The sequence below is a fragment of the Mobula birostris genome, chromosome 15 (genome assembly GCF_030028105.1).
Source record: "Mobula birostris isolate sMobBir1 chromosome 15, sMobBir1.hap1, whole genome shotgun sequence".
NCBI lineage: Eukaryota > Metazoa > Chordata > Chondrichthyes > Myliobatiformes > Myliobatidae > Mobula > Mobula birostris.
Window position 1 is genome coordinate 41,638,936 of NC_092384.1, and position 22,899 is coordinate 41,661,834.

Here is a 22,899-nt window from a genome sequence, read left to right on the forward strand (position 1 = left end):
AAGGAAGCTGAGAAGCAGGACCTCAAGGGTATTAATCTTGGGATTGCAGCCTGTGCCACACAATGAGGATAAGAATAGAATGAGGTGGCAGATAAATGCGTGGCTGAAGATTTGGAGTAGGGGACAGGGATTCAGATTTCTGGATAATTGAGACTTCTTCTGGGGCAGATATGACCTGCATAAAAGGGACAGGTGGTACCTGAATCCAAGGGACCAATATTCTTGCAGGCAGGTTTGCTAGACCTGTTGGGAGTGGTTTAAACTAATAAACTAATGGCTCACAAGGCACAGGGTAGATATGTCCCACTGAAAAAGAAGTTCTCAAATGGCAGGGGTAAGCAACTGTGGCTGACAAGGGAAGTTAGGGACTACATAAAAGCCAAGGAAAGAGCATATAAAGTAGCAAGAATGAGTGGGAAGTTGAATGCCTGGGAAGCTTTTAAAATTCAATAAAAGGCAACTAAAACAGCTTTAAGTAGGGAAAAGATAAGATATGAGGGCAAACTAGACAATAATATAAAGCAGGATACCAAAAGTATCTTTGTTATATAAAGCGTAAAAGGGAGGTGACAGGTGATATTGGACCACTGGAAAATGATGCTGGTGAGGTAGTAATGGGTACTTTGCATCAATCTTCACTGTGGAAGATACCAGCTGTGTGCCAGAAGTCCATGAGTGTCAGGGAGCAGGATGACGTGCCATTTAATTACAAAGGATAAAGTGCTAGGCAAACTCAAAAGTCTTAAGGTGGATAAGTCACCTGGACCAGATGTACTGCATCCCAGAGTTCTGAGGGACATTGCTGAAGTGATAACAGATGCATTGGTCATGATCTTTCAAGAATCACTTGATTTTGGCATGGCGCTGGAGGACTGGAAGATTGAAAATTGTACTCCACCCTTTAAGAAGGCAGGAAGTCAAAAGAAAGGAAATTATAGGCCAGTTAGCCTAACTTCAGTGGTTGGGAAAGTGTTGGACTCCATTATTAAGGATGAGATTTCGGGGTACTTGAAGGGTAATGATAAAAAACCTCTCGGTTTTTTTGCACTACCTTACAGTCCAGTTTTCTATTTTCTATTTATGATTTATAATTTAAATTGTTAATATTTACTATCGATTTGTAATCCAGGGAGAGGAAAGCGCAGAATCAAATATCGCTGTGATGATTGTACGTTCTAGTATCAATTGTTTGGCAACAATAAAGTATAAAGTCAAAATCAGTATTCTTTTTGTGAAGGAAAATCTTAGCCCAACAAATCTGTTAGAGGGAGTAACAAGCAGGGTGGACAAAGGAAAGGCAGTGGATGTCATTTACTTGAATTTTCAGAAGGCATTTAATAAGGTGCCACACATAAGTTTGCTTAACAAGATAAAATCCTATGGTGTTACAAGAAAGATACTGGCATGGAGAGAGGAGTGGCTGACAGGTGGGGGCAACGAGTGGGAGTAAAGAGGGCCCTTTCTGGTTGGCCGCCATTGACTAGTGGTGTTCCTCAGGGGTCAATACTGGGATGGCTACTCCTCACATTGTTTGTCATTGATTTGGATAATGGAATTGATGGCTTTGCGGCATAGTCTGCCGATGATACAAAGATAGGTGGGGTAGGTAAAGCTAAGGAAGCAATGCAATTGCAGCAGGACATAGACAAATTGGAAGAATGGGCAAAAAAGTGGCAGATGGAATACAATGATGGAAAATGTATGATAATGCATTTTGGAAAAAGAAAAAACAACGCGGACTATTATCTAAATGGGGAGAAGGTTTAAGTATCAGAGGTGCAGAGGGACTTAGGAATCCTCGTGTAAGACTCTCAGTAGGTTAGTTTACAAGTTGAGTCTGTGGTTAAGAAAGCAAATGCGATGTTGGCATTTATTTCAAGGAGAATAGAATATAAAGGCAAGTAGATAATGCTGAAGCTTTATAAGACACTAGCCAGGCTGCACTTGAGTATTGTTCACAGTTTTGAGCCCCATATCTCAGAAAGGATGTGTTCTCATTGGAGAGTCCAGAGGAGGTTTACGAGGATGATCCTGGGAATGAAAGGGTTAACAAATGAGGATTGTTTGGCAGCTTTGGGCCTGTACTCATTAGAATTTAGAAGAATGTTAGGGGATCTCATTGAAATGTACTGATTGTTGAAAGGACTAGATAGGGTGGATGTGGAGAGGATGTTTCCGGTATGAAGAAATAGAGGACACCGTCTCAAAATTGATGGGCAACCATTTAGAACAGAACTTAGGAGGAATTTTTTTTTAGCCTGAGAGTGAATAATCTGTGGAATGCTCTACCACAGACTGTGGTGGAGGCCAAGCCCATGGGTAAATTTAAGGCAAAAGTTGATAGTTTCCTGATCGGTCAGTGTATCAAAGGATACGGTGAGAAGGCACGTATATGGGATTGAATGTGATCTGGGTTCAGCGATGATATGATGGCAGAGAAGACTTGATGGGCTGAATGGCCTATATTTGCTCCTATGTCTTATGGCCTTATGGTGTGTATTTCCCTCTTGAGGTAAATGGAAGTTAGCAGTATTGAAATTAAGGGGGGTATGCAACTTGAATCTGATACCATGGCATCCATTTAGACCTTGGACCAAATTAAGCCTGTCAGATCCCTTATAAGATAAGGTTTATGATGTACACTCTGGCCACTTTATTAGGTTTACCTGTATATCTGCTCATTAATGCAATTATCTAATAAGCCAATCACGTGGCGTCAACTCAATGCATAAAAGCACACAGACATGGTCAGTTGGTTCAGTTGCAGTTCAGAGAATATATCAGAATGGGAAAGAAATGCGATCTAAGTGATATTGACTGTACAGTGATTGTTGGTGCTAGATGGGGTGGTTTGTGTATCTCAAAAACTACTAATCTCCTGAGATTTTTATGCACAACATTCTCTAGATTATACATAGAATGGTGTGAAAAACAAACCAAAACATCCAGTGAGCAGCAGTCCTGTGGGGCAAAAACACCTTGACAGTGAGAGCCTGCAGAGGAGAATGGCTATACTGGTTCAAGCTACCAGAAAGGTGACAGAACTCAAATAACCACACGATTCAATAGTGGGATGCAGAAGAGCATCTCTGAATATACAACTGATCAGGCTTGTAGTGGATGGGCTACAGCAGCAGAAGAACATGAACATACACTCAGTGGCCACTCTATTATGTACCTCCTGTTCCTAATGAAGTGTATTTGTAGATTAGTCACTGCTTTGATTTTATAATACTGATGGTACTTTCCTGTTAACCTGATGAAGGAAAGGATTCTGGGCTTTATTAAGGGTAAGAGAACGTCATGTTGTTGTGTACCTTCGGCTGTACACATTGAATTCTGAGTAACCCAGTGCAATGCTTTCCAATCTTTTTCTCCTTGTGGCCCACTTCTGACTTTCAGTTACCTCAGCGGCCATCACCCTCCATAGTCTCCATTAGTTGCTGAAGTATTTTTTTGGTTAACTGTACTAATTTTTCGAACGTACAGTCAATATTTGTATTTTAAAATGTATTATGTATTGCATATAAGCTTGCAGGTGTATGAGTTATATGAAAAATAAATACTTTATTTATAATATATACTGTGTAATATTCTTCCAAGCAGCAATGAAAATTGTTTAACATTATTACTTTGGGTATTTAGTGAAATCCTTGCGACTGGTGCAAACTAACGAGATTTTGAATATCTAGTTACAACTTGGTTAAGAATAATTGAAGGTCACCTCTTTTCACAACATCAAGACAGTTATGAATTTTGATAGTAGGTGAAGAGCTTGACTAAAAGCATATTCAACTAGATAAGTGGTGGGAAATCTGATTTAAAAACAACTTTGCTTTCTCCCAGAGTCCTAGAAACTTATGATATTGGTTGCTTGTTGTGGTTGAATTTTGCTTGAGCTGCTATATCACTCTGCAGCTCAATAAGACATTCTTGCAATGTGACGTCAACATTATTCACATTCAGTCCAAATGGACCCATCACCAAATCAGAAATATGAACCTGCAGCAAGTCTCTGAACCAAAATTCTATATTAGTGTTCAGTTGTTTCAAATGATCAAGATATGCAATCAGGTCATTATCTTGCAATCCTTGAGAGCAGCCACAGAAAGGAAATTGCATAAATTTACGACGTCCAATATTGCCGCTGGAAAGTTTGAGTTTTCCAAGGAAAGTGGTAATAGCTTCTTTGCATGATATGAGATTGCAGCTTCTTCCTTGTAACTGTTTGTTTAATAAATTCAGTTCTTCAAATATATCTGACAGGTAAAATATGTCAGACTTAGCAGCAACAATTTGTTCTCCAAGCTGCTTATCACTTAGAAGTGAAAAGTGAATTGAACTTCCTTTCAAAACATGATAAGTATCAGGAATTTAATGGAAGTTGTAGTGGTAGATAGTGATGAAGTGGTAGACTTCACATGTCTTGGCTTCTCTGCAGTTTAGCCGTTTCTGGCAGATGACCCCACTGCAGTAACTGCAGCCTTCATGTCGGGTTTTGTATGTATTATAACACGCACGGGTCAGTGGAAGGCGAACGGACCCAGCCTCCTGCTGCATACACACTGATTGGCCTTGCTGCAGGCAGCCCCGCCCAGTCAGCAGTTTGTGATTTGAGATGGCTATGGAGTGGGGCTCAGCGGGCCGCCCTATGGGGTGTGAGTGGTGATTTGTGCATAGTCACGCAGGAGCAAAGATAACCATTAATGTGCCATACCACTCCCCCACCTGACCACAGACTAAGCTGCATTGCTGCCTCATTTACATAATTTAACATATTTTCCCATTTATTTCATTGTGTTCCAATTAAATGACATATATTCATTGCTTTTTATTGATATATTTTAGTAATATTTCATTAAAACAGTAAACTTGTCAGTGCCAATTCAGAAAGTCATGTGGCCTCCATTTTCTTTTTTTTTTAACTTGTGATTCCCATGATATCCAGCATGGCCCTCTGGAGGGCCATATTGCTCATGTTGAGAATCACTGGCTTCATGCAACCAAAAGAGACTTCACTGTCTCAAAACTGACACTGTACAATGCAGGCCAAGACTGGATCTACTGGTGGCAGTCAGGATGTCTTCAAGCTTGGACAGTTTTGAATGAAGATGCAGCTGGTTCTCTTTGTACTGAACCTGGAAGTTCTTTGAAATATACAAGCTTTTTTTTCCAATATGTGCTGGTGTTTAATCTACAGTACCTTGACAAAGTATTCGGCCCCTACACCTTTGTTCACATAAATGAGTATTACAACCAAAGATTTTGATTTTGAGTAATACAACCAGGGATTTTGACTGAAATGTTAGCAGTTCAAAAGTACTCATCCCCCTTTGCTCAGTACTTGGTTGAACCGCCTCTCCCAGCTATTGCTCTGGTTGTGCCAAGTTAGTTGGGGAGTTGCGGTGGACAGCAATCTTGAGGTCTTGTCAGAGATGTTTGATCACACTAAGGTCAGGTCTTTGATTGTGCCACACAAGAACATCAATTTTCTTCATTCGTAGCCATCCCATGGTTGCTCTGGCAGTGGGTTTTAGGTTGTTGTCCTGCTGAAAGATGAACTTCCTCCCTAGTTTAAGATTTCTGGCAGAGACGAGCAGGTTTTTATCCAGGATATCGCTGTATTTAGTAATATTCATCTTCCCAACAATCCTGACCAGATTTCCAGTCCCTGCTGCTGAAAAAGCATCCCCATAGCATGATGCTACCTCTCCTGTGCTTTACAATAGGGTTGAAGTTGCCTGGCTGATGCACAGTATTAGATTTATGCCATATATTCTGCTTAATGTTCAGGCCAAAAAGTTAAACTTTAGTCTCATCCGACCACAAGACCTTCTTCCATGTCTTTATAATATCTTCAAAGTGATGCTTTACGGAGTCTTTACAGGCAAAGATATGCTTTTGTTAGCCAGAGCTTCTTCCTTGTCACTTTTCCATAAATATCCATTTTGTGCAAGGCTTTTGAGATTGTGGAGCCATGAACTTCATCTCCATTTCCAGCCACTGACTGCTGCAGCTCATTCAGACTGACAGTTGGCTCTCTTATAAGTGCCATTCTTCTCAGGCAACTAAGCTTAAAGACTAAGTTTAAAGGAGTGGCCTGAACTAGGCAGTGTGGTCGTGGTTTCATATTTTTTTCCACTTTTTCACAATGGAGTGCACTGAGCTCTGAGTTATGTTCAGTGCCATTGAGATGGTCTTGTACCCTTCCTCAGAATTGTACTTCTCTATTATCATTTCTCTGACCTGTCCTGAATGCTCTTTTGTCTTCATTTTGAAAATCTACCAAACTGTTGGACCTTGCAGAGAGAGGAGCATAATTATTCTTCTGAATTCATTGAAAACAGGTGATCCTCCAATTTTTTACATCAACATATTGGGTGGTAAGGAAATATACAGTATTGCAACTGAGAAAAGTTAGTGTAGTTAGTGTAGTGATTACAAAGGGTTGAAAACTTGTTCGTTCTCAGAATTTTTGTTTTTAATTTTTAGAAAATTGTTGACAGGTTTTGGAATTTTTCTTTTGATTTGACATGATGCACAATGCTTTGTAGATTAGCTCAAAATCCTGCTTCAATATATTTTAAATTTAGAAAATGATACAGTAAAATGTGAAAATAGTTGTGGGGCTAAATACTTTTTCAAAGCACTGGTCAGGTGGTCTCCTAAAGTTTTTTCTCTGTCTCTTCCATATACGTACAGACTCATGGGACTGCTGGGGATATTGCGGTGAGATCAAGCTCATGTGACCTTGTATTCCCTTGCAGATCTATGCCCTACAGACTATTCACACAGTCAAAGTCAAGTTTATTGTCCTATTTATTGTACAGGTGTAATGAAATATTTACTTGCAGCAGCATTCATTAGAAAAACATAAATTAACCACAAATTAAAATTAACTTTGCAAGAAAGAATGCAATCAGAACAAAAAAGAAACAAAGTCCATTTTAGTACAAACTGAACACACTGGTCATAATGTTGCTGAACTCTAGTTACTAGGATTGTGGCAGTTGCTTCAAGAACCGAATAGTTAAAGGGAAGTAGCTGTTCTTGATCCTGGTAGTGTGTAGCTTCAAGTTCTGTATCTCCTGCCCAATGGTAGCTGTGAAAAGATGTAATGGCCCAGATAATGGGGATCTTCGATGAGAGATGTTGACTTCTTGAGGCCACACATCCTGTAGATACTAGTAATGATAACTAACAAGTCACTTGTGGCCGGTTGTGTGCTATTTAAAAGGTGAGCTGTTTATCCGCACCAGGGCTATTGAGTCAAGCATGTTAATCTTCTATCTTGTTATTGTTTGGGTCCATCCCAGCTCTACAATGACACTGTCAATGTGCTTTCTAATCCATAGTCTCCACCAGCAATCAACTGACAACCACTCTGACCACAAGCCCAACATTCCCCAATTAGTCCCATCACCAATTCCTCTCCACTAATTACACCCTTCACATTTGAGGCCCCATCAATTATTCCAGGAAGGGGCATTTACTTCATGGTCATTGTTCTTTAGTTTAGAAATAACTTAGCAAAATTTCTTTTCTATTTTAGTTTATATTTACTTCAGAAAATGTGACTTAATTTTCAATTGCTTCTTGAAGGAAAACAGGGTTGTTGTTTTATTTGCAATGTTAACATATTGTCTAAAATAACTGAAATTTATGTGATTAAATTATAAATGCTATTAATAGCATTCTTATTTTTTCTTAACTAATTCTGCTTTAAGCTATAAAAGGGGGTTGTATTAATACAATTAAGTGCCCCTAAATTTTCTGAATTGTTTGGTAGTTTCTTTGAATTGTAGTGACTCTCATGAGATCTAAGCAGGAAGCCACTGTGACCCTCTAAAGCGGTTATTAATGACAAAATGTAATGCACAAAAACAAAATTTGCTCTCAGCAGATTATTTCAATTAGCTACATATTGTTGCAGAAGATAAGTAAAGGTGACTGTTTTTGAAGCAGATTGCCAAATTATCGTTTAAGCAATTTTTTTGCTTGAAGAACAATTGTTCAAAGAAGTTTGTTTTAATGTGGACATCTTATGGTGAGGAAATATTTATATCAACATGGTGTTCAAAATACAGGGTTCATTAAAATCTATTTGAAACCAATAAAGTTAATATACAAAATCACCATAATGGACATGAAAACAGTTATTTTTAATTTAAACATGTTTAGGACATATTCCAATTTTAATTATAATGGCAGCAATTTGAAAGCCAGCATTAGAAGTTATATAATATTATTCAGTCTTTGTAAATGAAAGGGAAATCATGCAATAGATTTTATTTATTGAATATCAGCTCACAAAGCAACATGCAATTTTCCAAAAAGCTGAATAAGCTCCAATCACAGCAAATTGTTATGATCCCACAAGGATCGGTTCTGGGATCTCTGCTTTTCGTGATTTTTATTAACGACCTGGATGTGGGGGTAGAAGGGTGGGTTGGCAAGTTTGCAGACGACACAAAGGTTGGTGGTGTTGTGGATGGTGTAGAGGACTGTCGAAGATTGCAAAGAGACGTTGATAGGATGCAGAAGTGGGCTGAGAAGTGGCAGATGGAGTTCAACCCAGAGAATTGTGAGGTGGTACACTTTGGAAGGACAAACTCCAAGGCAGAGTACAAAGTAAATGGCAGGATACTTGGTAGTGTGGAGGAGCAGAGGGATCTGGAGGTACACGTCCATAGTTCCCTGAAAGTTGCCTTACAGGTAGATAAGGTAGTTAAGAAAGCTTATGGGGTGTTAGCTTTTATAAGTCAAGGGATAGAGTTTAAGAGTCATGGGGTAATGATGCAGCCCTATAAGACTCTGGTTAGGCCACACTTGGAGTACTGTGTCCAGTTCTGGTCGCCTCACTATAGGAAGAATGTGAAAGCATTGGAAAGGGTACAGAGGAGATTTACCAGGATGCTGCCTGGTTTAGAGAGTATGCATTATGATCAGAGATTAAGGGAGCTAGGGCTTTACTCTTTGGAGAGAAAGAGGATGAGAGGAGACATGATAGAGGTATACAAGATATTAAGAGGGATAGATAGAGTGGACAGTTGGCACCACTGCTCAGTACAAGAGGACATGGTTTTAAGGTAAGGGGTGGGAAGTTCAAGGGGGATATTAGAGGAAGGTTTTTGACTCAGAGAGTGGTTGGTGCGTGGAATGCACTGCCTGAGTCAGTGGTGGAGGCAGATATGCTAGTGAAATTTAAGAGACTACTAGACAGGTATATGGAGGAATTTAAGGTGGGGATTATATGGGAGGCAGTGTTTAAGGGTCAGCACAACATTGTGGGCCGAAGGGCCTGTACTGTACTGTGCTGTACTATTCTATGTTCTATGTTCTATGTATTACATAATGGATTAAATATTTTGGTTATTTGGCAGTAGCAATTTATTTATCATGAGGAAAACCATTTCTCCTTCTTAGTTCAACCACGTTGAAGGATCTGCATTTTGGTAGCTGATTAGTCTTTGAATAATTCCAGGAGTTTTCTAATTAGTACTACTCCTAGAAGTCCATTTATCAATCTTTATGTAATGGAATTGGTGGTCAGCCTATCTTGTTTTTTTTTCTTTTTACTGATTAGGATCAGTTAACTTTTCTGAGTTTTTAAATTAATGGTAACAGTCTGGTTTTATTGTGTCCTACGGTAACATTTTGTGTGCCTGTATTATGTTAACTCAGCTGTAGCCTTTCCTGAATGAAATCCCAGATTTCCTTACTTGACGTTCATACAATTTTTGATGGAGATCAGTATCCTGGCATCTCTATGCCGTCTCATTTCTGTACACACATTATAGTATTCAAGGTGTAGCCTGAACAAAGCGCTGTACATCTTAATCATAACCTCTTCTGACTTGTATTCTATTGTTTTGGAAATGTAGTTAAGTGCTCTATTGACTTTATTGATTACTTCTCTATTTTGAGTTGACATGTTCTGTGCTGTGACTACAAAGACTCCCAGTCCTCATTCAAATTAATCTTTAGCTCCCTTAGACAGATTCGTGCACTGTCTTCCTCTGTGCAGTTCTTATCACATGTCTAAACTAATTTGATCTATGAGATTGTGAACTGTTTTGGTAAGGTCATCAGTAGTGGTTTGTTTCCATTGGTCAGTGATGCAGCAACAAGAGGCTATGTTGTAAAAATACAGAGTTAGAAACAAAGAATGATAAGAAAGAATAATTCTGTGTAAAAATATTTTTAAGTAGAGATACTTTTCCTAGAGGAGTTAGACAGTTGATTAAAATGTTTATAAGAATCAAGGCAGAAAAATGGAGAACAGAGTATAAATTTGTCATATTATATTTGTTGCTTCTATAGTTTTAGCTTTCCATAAATATGAGTAAAATCTGACATTGTAAATTTAAATTCTGTCCTTGACCATCTTATATCCTATTAATTCATGACAGAATTAAGTTTATGTAGCTTTTTGTAATCTCTGAGAGTTCCCATTGCTGTTTCATTTCCATTTTGTACTGGGCGCTACTTAAAATGATGAGGTCACTTGGTTAAAGAACTGATTGAAATAAGTACAACAAGTCACATTACAAAAAGTGCTTAATGCAATCCACCTATGTACATTGATATGTTCATTTGGTATTGCAAGTACTGTACAAACAAACGTTCTCATTATCATTTAGACTTGAGCAATGCCAAATGATTTTAGTGTTATTTAGAGAAGTCTTGTAACAGCAGTGACAATTATGATTGCAATATATGATGCTGACATTGAAAGAAGCATGAATGAACCTTAATTGTATTTTTCACACTATGCTGGTTTTATGTTCATTAATTGACATGAATCAAGTTAGGATGACGTGTTTACTTAGATAAAATTAGGCAATGAACAATGGCACACTTCAATACTAGAAGTCCATAACATTAGTTATCTCTACAGACATGAAATTTTTGTGGTGAAATTACATTGACAGTTGATTTCATTGCTATTATCAACATATTGAAAGTATAGGAATATGAGCAATTAAACAAAATAATTCAGAGAGGAAAATAGACCAGAATCATTTGACATTGTTTTGCATGTGTTTCCTCATGCATTCTGATGAAGTGTGCCCTCTTAGGTCCCACTTGCCCATGTCAAGGTAAGAGGCAAGTGCTGTAGATGTGTGTGAAAAGAATAGCAAAGACTGGCATCTTTGCTTCTCCACACTCAAGCACAGTTTACAACCTAGAAGAGTACTTTTTAATCCTCCTGAAAACAACAATACGATAATGAGCAGAAAACTCCATTTTCAGATACTAGCTTCAGATAAATACTAGTCAGGGTACTGAGGACAATGCTGCTGTACTTTGATAAAGTTCCAGGGGATTTCTTACAAAAGTAATGAGTTTGTGCACCTGTGTTAACATTTAATGAAGTCCACTGCAGAATGCACATATGAAATAGGAGAATCTCAAACTGTGCATAATCTATTTGCTTTCCGCAGACTGTTTTTGGAACCTTGTAAGCTACTGAGCAATGTTACAATCCTTAAAGCAAATGACAGCTTAAAGCAATGATGACTGTCACAACCAATAATGAGATGTATATCCAGCGAGCAGCGTCAGAGCGGGCTGCGGAGTGAGAGGGTGCAGAGTGAAAGGGCTTTGGCTCAACGGGCTTCGGCGGAGACGGGAAGAGGCTTCCTGTGACCGTTGAGTCTCATAGTAACAGAGTAAGTTACAGTTTTTTGGTATTTAGTACACACAGCAGCATGAGAGGTATGCATCTAGGATTAGTGTTGTGCTTGGAGGGCCAGATGTGGGGACCCTGGGAGACTCCCAGCCTCCCCAAGGATTACATCTGCACCAGGTGCACTGAGACGAGGCTCCTGAAGGACCGTGTTAAGGAGCTTGAGATGGAAATTGATGACCTTCGGTTAATTAGGGAAAGTGAGGAGGTGATAGATACTACCTATAGGAGGTAGTGGATAGCACCCCTGTGACAGTCCCCCTCAGAAATCGATATATCGTTTTGGATACTGTGGAAGAGGCAGACCTGACAGAGGAGGACCACAGTGAACAAGACTCTGGCATTCTGCCCAGTGCCGAAATCAAGAGACAAGAAGAAATGCGGTAGTTATAGGGGATTCCATCGTAAGGGGGATGGACAAGAGGTTCTGCGAGCCGGACAAGGATACCTGGATAGTGTGTTGCCTCCCTGGTGCCCAGGTACGGGTTGTCTCAGATCGAGTCCAGAGTATTCTGAGGAGAGAGGGCGAGAGGCCGGAAGTCTTGGTACATGTTGGTACCAATGACATAGACAGAAAAAGAGAGGAGGTCCTGAAGAAAGATTACTGGGAGCTAGGAAGAAAATTGAAAAACCGGACCTCCAGAGTAATAATATCAGGATTGCTGCCTGAGCTGCACGCTAATGATGGTAAGAATAGCAGAATTAAGCAGATGAATGTGTGGCTAAGTAACTGGTGCAGGGGGCAGGGCTTCAAATTCTTGAATCATTGGGATCTATTTTGGGGAAGGTATGACTTGTACAAAAAAGATGGATTACACCTGAACCCAAAAGGTACTAATATCCTGGCGGGATTGTTTAATATAGCTGTTAGGGAGGGTTTAAACTAAGTTGGCAAGGCGAAGGAAACCAAGGCGTTAGGGTCGAGGAAGAAGAAAATAGAAATAAGTCAAAAGTACTGTGCAGCAAAGATGGCAAGAAGGACAGGCCGGTGAATATACAGGATAGTTTGCTGCAAAATAGAAATATAGCAAAATCGGCAACAGATACTGATCTAAATGTACTGTACTTAAATGCACGCAGCATTAGAAATAAAGTGGATGACCTTGCTGCACAGCTGCAGGTTAAAAGATATGACATTGTGGCCATCACCGAGTCATGGCTAAATGATGGATGTGATTGGGAGCTGAATACCCAAGGATACACAGTGTATAGGAAAGATAGGAAGGTAGGTAAAGCAGATGGCGTGGCCCTGATGGTAAGTGACAATATCAAATCAATAGAAAGAAGGGACATAGGATCAGAAGAGGTAGAATCCTTATGGGTAGAATTAAGAAATGGCAAGGGTAAAAAGACACTAATAGCAGTCATATACAGGCCTCCAAACAGCAGCCAGGATATGGACTACAAGTTGCAGCTGGAAATAGAAAAAGCATGTCAGAAGGAAAATGTTAAGATAATCATGGGAGATTTTAATATGAAAGTGGATTGGGAAAGTCAGGAAGGTAATGGATCTCAGGAGAGGGAGTTTGTAGAATGCCTACAGGATGGCTTTTTGGAGCAGCTTGTCCAGAAGTCCACCAGGGGACCGGCTGTTTTGGATTGGATGCTATGTAACGAACCTGAGGCGATTAGGGAGCTGGAGGTAAAGGAACCCCTTGGAAATAGTGATCATAATATGATTGAGTTCAGTTTCAAATTTGAAAAGGAGAAGCTGGAATCAGGTGTATCGATATTTCAGTGGAACAGGGGAAATTACAGTGGTATGAGAGAGGAACTGACCCAAGTCGATTGGAAAAGGGAAAAATGAGGACTGGAAGACTTTTAAAAATTTACAGAAGGAAACTAAGAAAGTCATTAGGAAAGAAAAGATGAATTATGAAAGGAAGTTGGCGATTAACATAAAAAAGGATACTAAGAATCTTTTTAAATATATGAAGAGTAAAAGAGTGACAAGGGTAGATACGGGACCGATTGAAAATGATGCTGGAGCAATTATAATGGATAACAAAGAGATGGTGGAGGAACTGAATGAGTATTTTGCATCAGTCTTCACAGTGGAAGACATGAGCAATATACCTGATAGCCAGAGGGATCAGGGAATAGAATTAAGTACAGTCAAGATTACTAGAGAGAAAGTGCTTGGGAAGCTAAGTGGACTAAGAATAGATAAGTCTCCCGGTCCGGATGAGGTGCACCCAAGGGTTCTGAAGGAGGTGGCTTTGGAGATTGTGGAAACATTAGAAATGATCTCCCAGGAATCAATAGGATCTGGCATGGTTCCAGAGGACTGGAAGGTCACACATGTAGTTCCGTTATTTAAGAAAGGAAGGAGTAAGCAAAAAGAAAATTACAGACCTATTAGTCTGACATCGGTAGTTGGAAAGATTTTGGAGTCAATCCTCAAGAACGAGGTTATGAAATACCTCGAGGTGCATGGCAAGATAGGCCCAAGCCAGCATGGTTTCATGAAGGGAAGATCCTGTCTCACCAACCTTTTGGAATTTTTTGAGGTAATCTCGAATAAGATTGACAAGGGAGAGGCTGTGGATGTTGTGTATTTGGATTTTCAAAAGGTCTTCGATAAGGTGCCGCATATGAGGCTGCTTAATAAGATGAGAGCCCATGGAATTATATGGAAGATATGGAAATGGGTGGAGCACTGGCTGATAGGCAGAAAGCAAAGGGTGGGAATAAAGGGATCCTATTCTGATTGGTTGCCGGTTACTAGTGGTGTTCTGCAGGGGTCGGTGTTGGGGCCGCTTCTTTTTATGATGTATATCGATGATTTGGATTATGGATTAAATGGTTTTGTGGCTAAGTTCGCGGATGGCACCGAGATAGGTGGAGGAGCAGGAAATGTTGAAGAAACGGAAAGGTTGCAGAGAGACTTTGTCAGTTTGGGAGAGTGGGCAAAGAAATAGCAGATGAGATACAACATTGACAAATGTACAGTTGTACATTTTGGAAGAAGAAATAATCGGGCAGATTATTATTTAGATGGGGAGAAAATTCAAAAATCAGAAGTGCAAAGGGACTTGGGGAACCTCGTGCAGGATACCCTAAAGGTTAACCACCAGGTTGGATCAGCAGTAAGGAAAGCGAATGCTATGTTGGCATTCATTTCAAGAGGAATAGTGTATAAGAGTAAGGAGGTGTTGATAAGGCTCTATGGGGCATTAGTGAGACCTCATTTGGAATACTGTGTGCAGTTTTGGGCCCCCTATCTTAGAAAGGATGTACTGATGTTGGAGAGAGTTCGGAGAAGATTTACGAGGATGATTCCTGGAACGCAGGGGCTAACATATGAGGAGCGTTTGTCAGCTCTTGGATTCTATTCATTAGAGTATAGAAGAATGAGAGGGGACCTCATAGAAATATTTCGAATGTTGAAAGGATTGGACAGAGTAGATGTGGAAAGGTTGTTTCCCTTGGTGGGTGAGTCCAGGAGAAGAGGCCATAGTCTTAGAATTAGAGGGTATCCAGTTAAAACAGAGATGAGGAGAAATTTTTTTAGCCAGAGGGTCGTGGATTTGTGGAATTCATTGTCACATACAGCTGTGGAGGCCCGATCATTGAGGGTGTTTAAGGAGGAGATTGACAGGTATTTAATTAGTGAGGGTATCAAGGGATATGGGGAAAAAAGCCGGAAATTAGAACTAGATGGGTGAATAGTTTAGCTCATGGGGGAGCTGTGGAGCAGACTCGATGGGCCGAATGGCTTACTTCTGCTCCTTTGTCTTGTGATCTTGTGAAATCAGCTTAGTCTGTGAACTCTTCATGAATCTCAATCTGTTTCAAATCATCCATCACTGACCCTGTACCTAAGAAAACCAAGGTAGCATGCCTGAATGACCGGCCTCCCCTCAATAATAAGCAAATGCTTTGAGGGTCTGGTTAAGAACTACATCTGCAGGATGCTGCCACCTACACTGTAGTCCCTACAACTCACCTACCGATGGAACCGGTCTACCAAAGACACCACAGCCACAGTACTACACTCTGTCCTCACTTACCTGGAGAAGAGGGATGCATATGTTAGAATGCTGTTCCTGGACTACAGTTCAGCATTCAGCACCATAATTCCTTCCAGATTTAACAGGAAGCTCAGAGACCTCGGCCTGCAACTTACCTTGTGCAGCTGGATCCTAGACTTCCTATTGGATCGCTGGCAGTTGGTAAGGATGGGCTCCCTCACCTCTACCCCTCTGACCCTCAACACAGGTGCCCCCTAGGGTTGTGTTCTGACTCCCTTCTCTACTCCCCTTACACCCACGACTGTACTGCCACACACAGCTCCAATGTGCTGATCAAATTTACCGATGACACAACATTGATTGGCATTATTTCTAGTGGTGATGAGACAGCCTACAGAGGAGAGGTTGATGCCCTGACACAGTGGTGCCAGTATAACAACCTCTTCCTCAATGTCCAAAAAACAAAAGAGCTGATTGTGAATTACAAGAGGAATGGAGACAGGCTCGCCCAATCGACATCAATGGGTCTGCAGTCGAGAGGGTGAGTAGTTTCAAGTTCCTCGGAATACACATCATCCAAGATCTCAACTGGACCCAATGTATCTTCCACCTCAGGCAACTGAAGAAGTTTGACATGGGCCCCCAAATCCTCAAGACCTTCAACAGGAGCACCATTGAGAGCATCCTGACTGACTGTATCACCACCTGGTACGGGAACTGCACCAAATCGTTCACTGAGCTTGCAGAGAGTGGTACGGACAGCCCAGCACATTGGTAGATGTGAACCTCCCTCCATTGAGGACATTTATAGCAGCAGGTGCAGAAAGAAGGCCTGGAAGATCATTGGGGACACCAGTCATTCCAATTATAAACTGTTTTAGTCTGGAAAACTATTGCAGCATGAAAGCCAGGACAAACAATCTACAGGACAGCTTCTTTCTACAAGCCATCAGACTTTTAATTTCATATGTCAGAATATTACAATGGAGTCATCACACAAAAATTTTTATTCTCTCACGTTGTGGGATGGATGAAAGATTTAAATAAATTCCAAATCTGAGAACACCATGAAAAGAAAACCATTCTCACCAGCAGAAATTCTAATAGTGACAATACAAATGAACCTCCAATTGTTGGTTGTTATTAATGTTAATAGGATTATAATATTCCCATATAATGTAAATTGAAATTATAAATATCTGTAACATCATAATGTATGTTATAATGATTTCTTTTAATCAGTGATTAAACAAAACCATTGCAATTAACTGTTAATATATAATAGTTATGAGTTAATTGTTACTTAAATCACATTGTAAATCAGTAATTGAATACCAATATTTTTGAACTGCGAAAAAGGAAAATACTTTGCCACTGAGAGGAGATGCCAAGAGTGGAAAGCAGAAAAGAGTGATGGGATATAAGACAAGGCAAATTGTGTTAGAGAGATTGGAAATGGAGAAATATTGAGTGGGGTAGTGTTGAAGGTTGTGAAAGTAAAGAATGCTATACAAATATGAGTAAAATTTAAACAAATGGACTGTGTTTGCCAAAGGTCCAGTTGAATCCTTGACATAATAATACAATTGGCAAGCTGATGGAACAAGACTGAGTTAGATGCGAAAGTAGAGATGACAGCTTGGAACACCTTCACTTAAACATTTTGTTTTATGAGAATGAAGGTCATACAGTAGCCAAGGGTTTTGTGCGCTTACTTAGACTAGATAAAGATCTTGAAGAATCTTTAATCAGTGTTCTTAATCGACAGTTGCACTAAATATTAAGATTGTATTTTTAAACTAGTGACTACAGTATTTGAAATGGCCAGCGGGTCCTTCCTGATGATCAGATATTGATCATTGTAATAAGGATTAGATGACTTCCTACTGCTTATAAATATTACTTACAATGGATCAAAGTGAGACGTGTTTGGGCCCTGTGCTACTTGAGAGTGCATTGTCGAAGAATTAAGATCTAATGTCATGGCTTACCAAAAAATTTGCTGTGGATACAACTCTTCAATATTGTTCATTTCTATTTAAGTGTGTAATGCAACAAAATGTTATTAAATATACACGCTTTTCTTCATTACATCATTCAGCATCAAAAGGCATGGCAATGATATCATTGAGAACTGTAGTTAGTTCAACCAAACGTAGTTAGTTCAACCAAACCTTGAGGGAAGAGTGAAAGAGAAGTGATTGAGGTAAGACAAAATTGTGACACAGCATTGATTTGGGTCATAAAGTCACAGAATAAGTTGCTTCACACCTTTGGTGACCCCATTTTGATTCTGAACTTCCGTGCTGTGCATATGGAATGTATATTTCCTTGAATGCTCTGCTTCCTCCTATGTCATACAGATGTGTTGGTTGGTGGGTACATTGTTTGCAGTAAATTGTCCTGATTACCTTGGAGAGAATAGATTGCAGAGAAATTAGTGGGGGAATGGGATTGACACATTTGCTCTGAGTGACAATATAAACTCTGAGCCCAATAATCTCTTCCTATATCATTAATATGAAAACAGTATGAATCATAGTATAAAATGTCAAAATCTAGAGGCAGAATTAGGCCAATTGCCTCATCAATCTGTTCAACCTTTCAATCATGGCTGATTTTTAAAAACTCCATTCTCCTACCTTCTCATAGCCCTCAAATCCTTTACCAATCAATCCCTGCCTTAAGTATATCCAACTTGGTCCACACAGTTCCCTGGCAATGAATTCCATACACTCACCGCCCTCTGGCTGAAGAAATTCCTCTTCATCAAAGGTCTAGAGCGACTTCTCTTTATTTCTGAGGTTGCTCGCTTAGATCCTAGGCTATCCTACTACTGGAAACATTCTGTTCATTTCCACTCCGTCTGGGTTTTTCAGTATCTGGTAGATTTCAATGAAATCACTTTCGTTTATGTTAATAACAACCAATAAATGTAACATTCAGAAAACATCTTAAAATTAGATTTTACATGAGATACTTTCTGAAAGTAGGAGGCAACATGTAAAGTATATGTGCCTCTCATTCTATTTAGCAAGATGTTTATATGAGAGTATCAGAGTTAAGTGGCCAGAAGATGATTTGATGAAAAAGTTGGACACAAATTCCACTGAATTGAATCAAGTAGCGATACTTCTCCCAATTTGAGAATAAACATCCAAGCTAATAATACTTTCCTTTGAGAAGATCCAAAAGAATTGGAAAAATTGTGAAAAGCCTAACTCTTATGAATATTATGAATATGTGAAACATTATTTCATTTCAAAAATGGAAAATAATTTCAGTGAGATGGCTAATGTCATGGTATTTTGGAATCACCTGCTTCTTTTATTGTTGATGATCATAAGACATGGGTGCAGAATTGGGCCATTTGACCCACCAAATCTACTCTGCCATTTGATCATGGCTGGTTTATTATTTCCTTTCAATGCATGCTGTTCTTCTGTCTTCTCCTTGTAACCTGTGACACTCATACTAATCAAGAATCTATCAAGTTCTACTTTAGACGTACCCAATGGCTTGGTCTGTGGCAATGAATTCCACAGATTCATCACCCTCTAGTTAAAGAAATTCCTCCTCATCTCTGTTCTAAAGTGATGTCAATTATCCTGAGGCTGTGCCTTCTGGCACTGGACCCTTCCTCTACTGGCAACATCTTCACTAAATCCTCTCTATCCAGGCCTTTCAATATTTGGTAGGTTTCAAAGAGATCTCCCCCAATCCTTCTAAAGTCCAGCAAATACAGGCTCAAAGCCATAAAATGATCCTGATATATTGACAATTTCAACCCAGGGATCATTCTCATAAACCTCCTCTGGACCCTTTCCAATGCCAGCACATCCTTCCTCAGATATGGAGCCAAAACTGTTCACGGTACTCCAAATGTACTTTGACTAGGTCCTTATTAAAGTAGCAACATTACATCCTTGTATTTATATTTTAGTTCTCTTGAAATGAATACTAACACTGCATTTGCCTTCCTTGCTACTCACTAAACCTACAAGTTAACTTTCACTCCAAGATGAACTTGATGCCTTTTATGCTCGCTTTGACCAGAAACACAAGGAGGCACCTTCACGAATTCCCACAGACCCCACTTGATCCTGTGATTTCAGTCTCTGAGGTTGACGTAAGAGCTTCCTTCAGGAGTGTGAACCAGCTCAGATAGGGTACCTGGCCGAGTACTAAAGACCTGTGCTAATCATGTAGCTGGAGTGTTCTTCAATATCTTTAACCTCTTGTTTTGGCAGTTTGAGGTACTAAGCAGGTTTCAAATATACTGGTGTTGAAGAAGAATGACTGTTGTCTAAAATCGCTTACATGCACTGTGATGAAATGCTTTGACAGGTTGGTGATGAAACATATCAATACCTTCCAAGGAAAAGACTTCGATTCACTCCAGTTTGCCTACCATCACAACAGGTCAACAGCAAGTGCCATTTAATTGGCTCTTCTCTCAACCCTGGAACATCTGGACAGCGAAAATGCATAGATCAGGATGTTCCTCATTGACTACAGCCAACATTCAATAATATCCTCTCAAAGCAAATCAGTAAGATTCAAGTCCTAGGCCTCAATATCTACTTATGCAAATGGATCCTAGATTTACTCACTTGCAGACCCCAGTCAGTTTGAATTGGCAACAACATCTCCTCCACAATCATTATCAGCACAGGGGCACCACAAGGATTAGGCCCCTGCTCTACGCACTTTATACTTATGACTGTGAGACTAGGCACAGCTCCAATGCCATATTTCAGTTTGCTGACTACAGCATTGCTCTTGGCTGAATCAGATGAGATGACGAATCAGCATTTAGGAGGGAAGTTGAAAATCTGGCTGACTGGTGCCACAACAACAACCTCTTACTTAATATCAGCAAGCCAAAGAAGTTATTATTGACTTTAGGATTTTGAAGCCAGTGGTCCATGAGCCAGTCCTCCCTGGAGGAATCAGAAGTGGAGACGGACAGCACCTTTAAATTCCTCAGTGTTATCATTTCAGAGGATTTGTCCTGGATCCAGCGTGTAAGTGCTATTATGAAGAAAGCACAACAGTGCCTCTACATAGAAGTCTGTAAAGATTCGGCATGCCATCTAAGACTATGACAAACTTCTATAGATGTGCAGTGGAGAGTATATTGATTGGTTGTATCATGGCCAGGTAAGGAAACACCAATGCCTTTGAATGGAAAAGCCTACAAAATGTATTAGATACAGCCCAGTCTTTCACAGGTAACCTCCCTACTGTTAAGCACATCAACATGAAGTGATTTCACAGGAAGAGCCCCACCATCCAGATCATGTTCTCTTCTCACTGCTGCCATCAGGAAGAAGGTATAGGACCATCAGGACACACACTACCAGGGTCAGGAACAGTTATTACCCCACAACCATCAGGCTCTTGAACTAGAGGGGATAAATTCACTTAACTTCAGTCGTCTCATCACTGAAGACTCACTTTCAAGAACTCTACAACTTATTTTCTTGATATTTATTGCTTAGTCATTTATTATTATTACTCTTTTTGTCTTTTTGTATTTGCACAGTTCGTTGTCTTTTACACATTGGTTGTCTGTCCTGTTGGGGACAATTTTCATTGATTCTGTTATTATTCTTGTATTTACTGTGCGTGCCCACAAGAAAATGAATCTCAGGTTTGTATATGGCGGTAGTTATGTACTTCGTACTTTTATAATAAATTTACTCTGAACTTTTGAGCTTCAGGGATTCCTGTGCTGGGACTCACAAATCACCTTGCACCTCTAATTTCTGAATTTTCTCCCTACTTACTAGGGGTGATTGATAAGTTTGTGGCCTAAGGTAGAAGGAGTCAATTTTAGAATACCAAGGCGTATTTATTTTTCCTACATTTACACACTTAGTCCAGCGGTCGTGGAGCATACGGATCCCTTCTTTGTAGAAGACGTTGTCTTGGACCTCCAGAAGTGGTCCACAGCAGGGATGATTGATAAGTTTGTGGCCTAAGGTAGAAGGAGATGAGTTATACAGTTTTCGTTACATGCACGTGCAGTTCTACTCTTTGAGTGAAAATGCAGAAAGTTTGAAGTTAATAACTCATCTCCTTCTACCTTAGGCCACGAACATCAATTACCCCAACTTACCAATTACCACTTCTACAAAGAAGGGATCTGTATGCTCCGCGACCGCTGGACTAAGTGTGTACAGGTAGGAGGGAACTATGTTGAAAAATAAATATGCTAGGTTTTCTAAAATTGACTCCTTCTACCTTATGCCACGAACTTATCAATCACTCCTCGTATAAGTTAGTCTTTATTCCTTCTACCAAAGTGTATGACCATACGCTTCCCTATACTGTACCTCATCTGCCACCTATTTGTCCATGCTTCCAAGCTATCTAAGTCCTTCTGCAGATACCCTGCTTCATTAACACTACCTAATTCAAGATCATCCGTTGAACAAGTAAGATTCGTTTTTGATCTGGTAATACAAGGAGCATAACTGATTATTTATCTCAAATGAACATTCATTTGCGGCCACACCACATTGTTCTAACATCTGATTGGCAATGTTTCCAATGATACATTCTGTCCCTCAGTAATGCTCTTGAGAAACATTTGAGTCCTGGAATGGAAGTAACCAACAACCTTGTACTGCACGCCATGGGTACCATTTTATTCTTCCTGTTTTAAACCGACCATGAACAAGCCAGTGGTAGGTCTCTGTCTGCACTAACTGCAGCTTTGGAGATGAGCTTGTTATTGGATGTGCTGGTCTACGAAGTTTTGAGGTAAATGAGAACACACATTAGGCAGTAAAATGAGTTCCAATATTCAAGTTTAATCTTGCGAAGTCAAAACCATTCTTGTGAATACAAGCACTGGGAACAAAAGAACTGCATATCAAGTGGAGAAGCTCTTTAAGAAACAACTTAGAGTACCTGCAGGCCTTCAATTAATCAAAAATTGCAGTACCAGCTGTGAGAAGAATCCAGATCAAGACCATCTTATATTCATTTGAGCTCATTACTTTTAGCACATGCATGGCATTGCCTTTCAGAAACTAGGCAGCATAGCATAGTGTGTTAAAGACTGCCTTCCATATTCATGGATTGCAAGGATGGCTGGTAGAAAATATTAACTTTTCAATCCAGTTAATTATTCTGATTCAAAGTCTATTTACTACCATGTAATATTCTATAATTCCAGGAATCAATCATTTTTGACTAATCTTTTGGAAATTTTTGAGGATG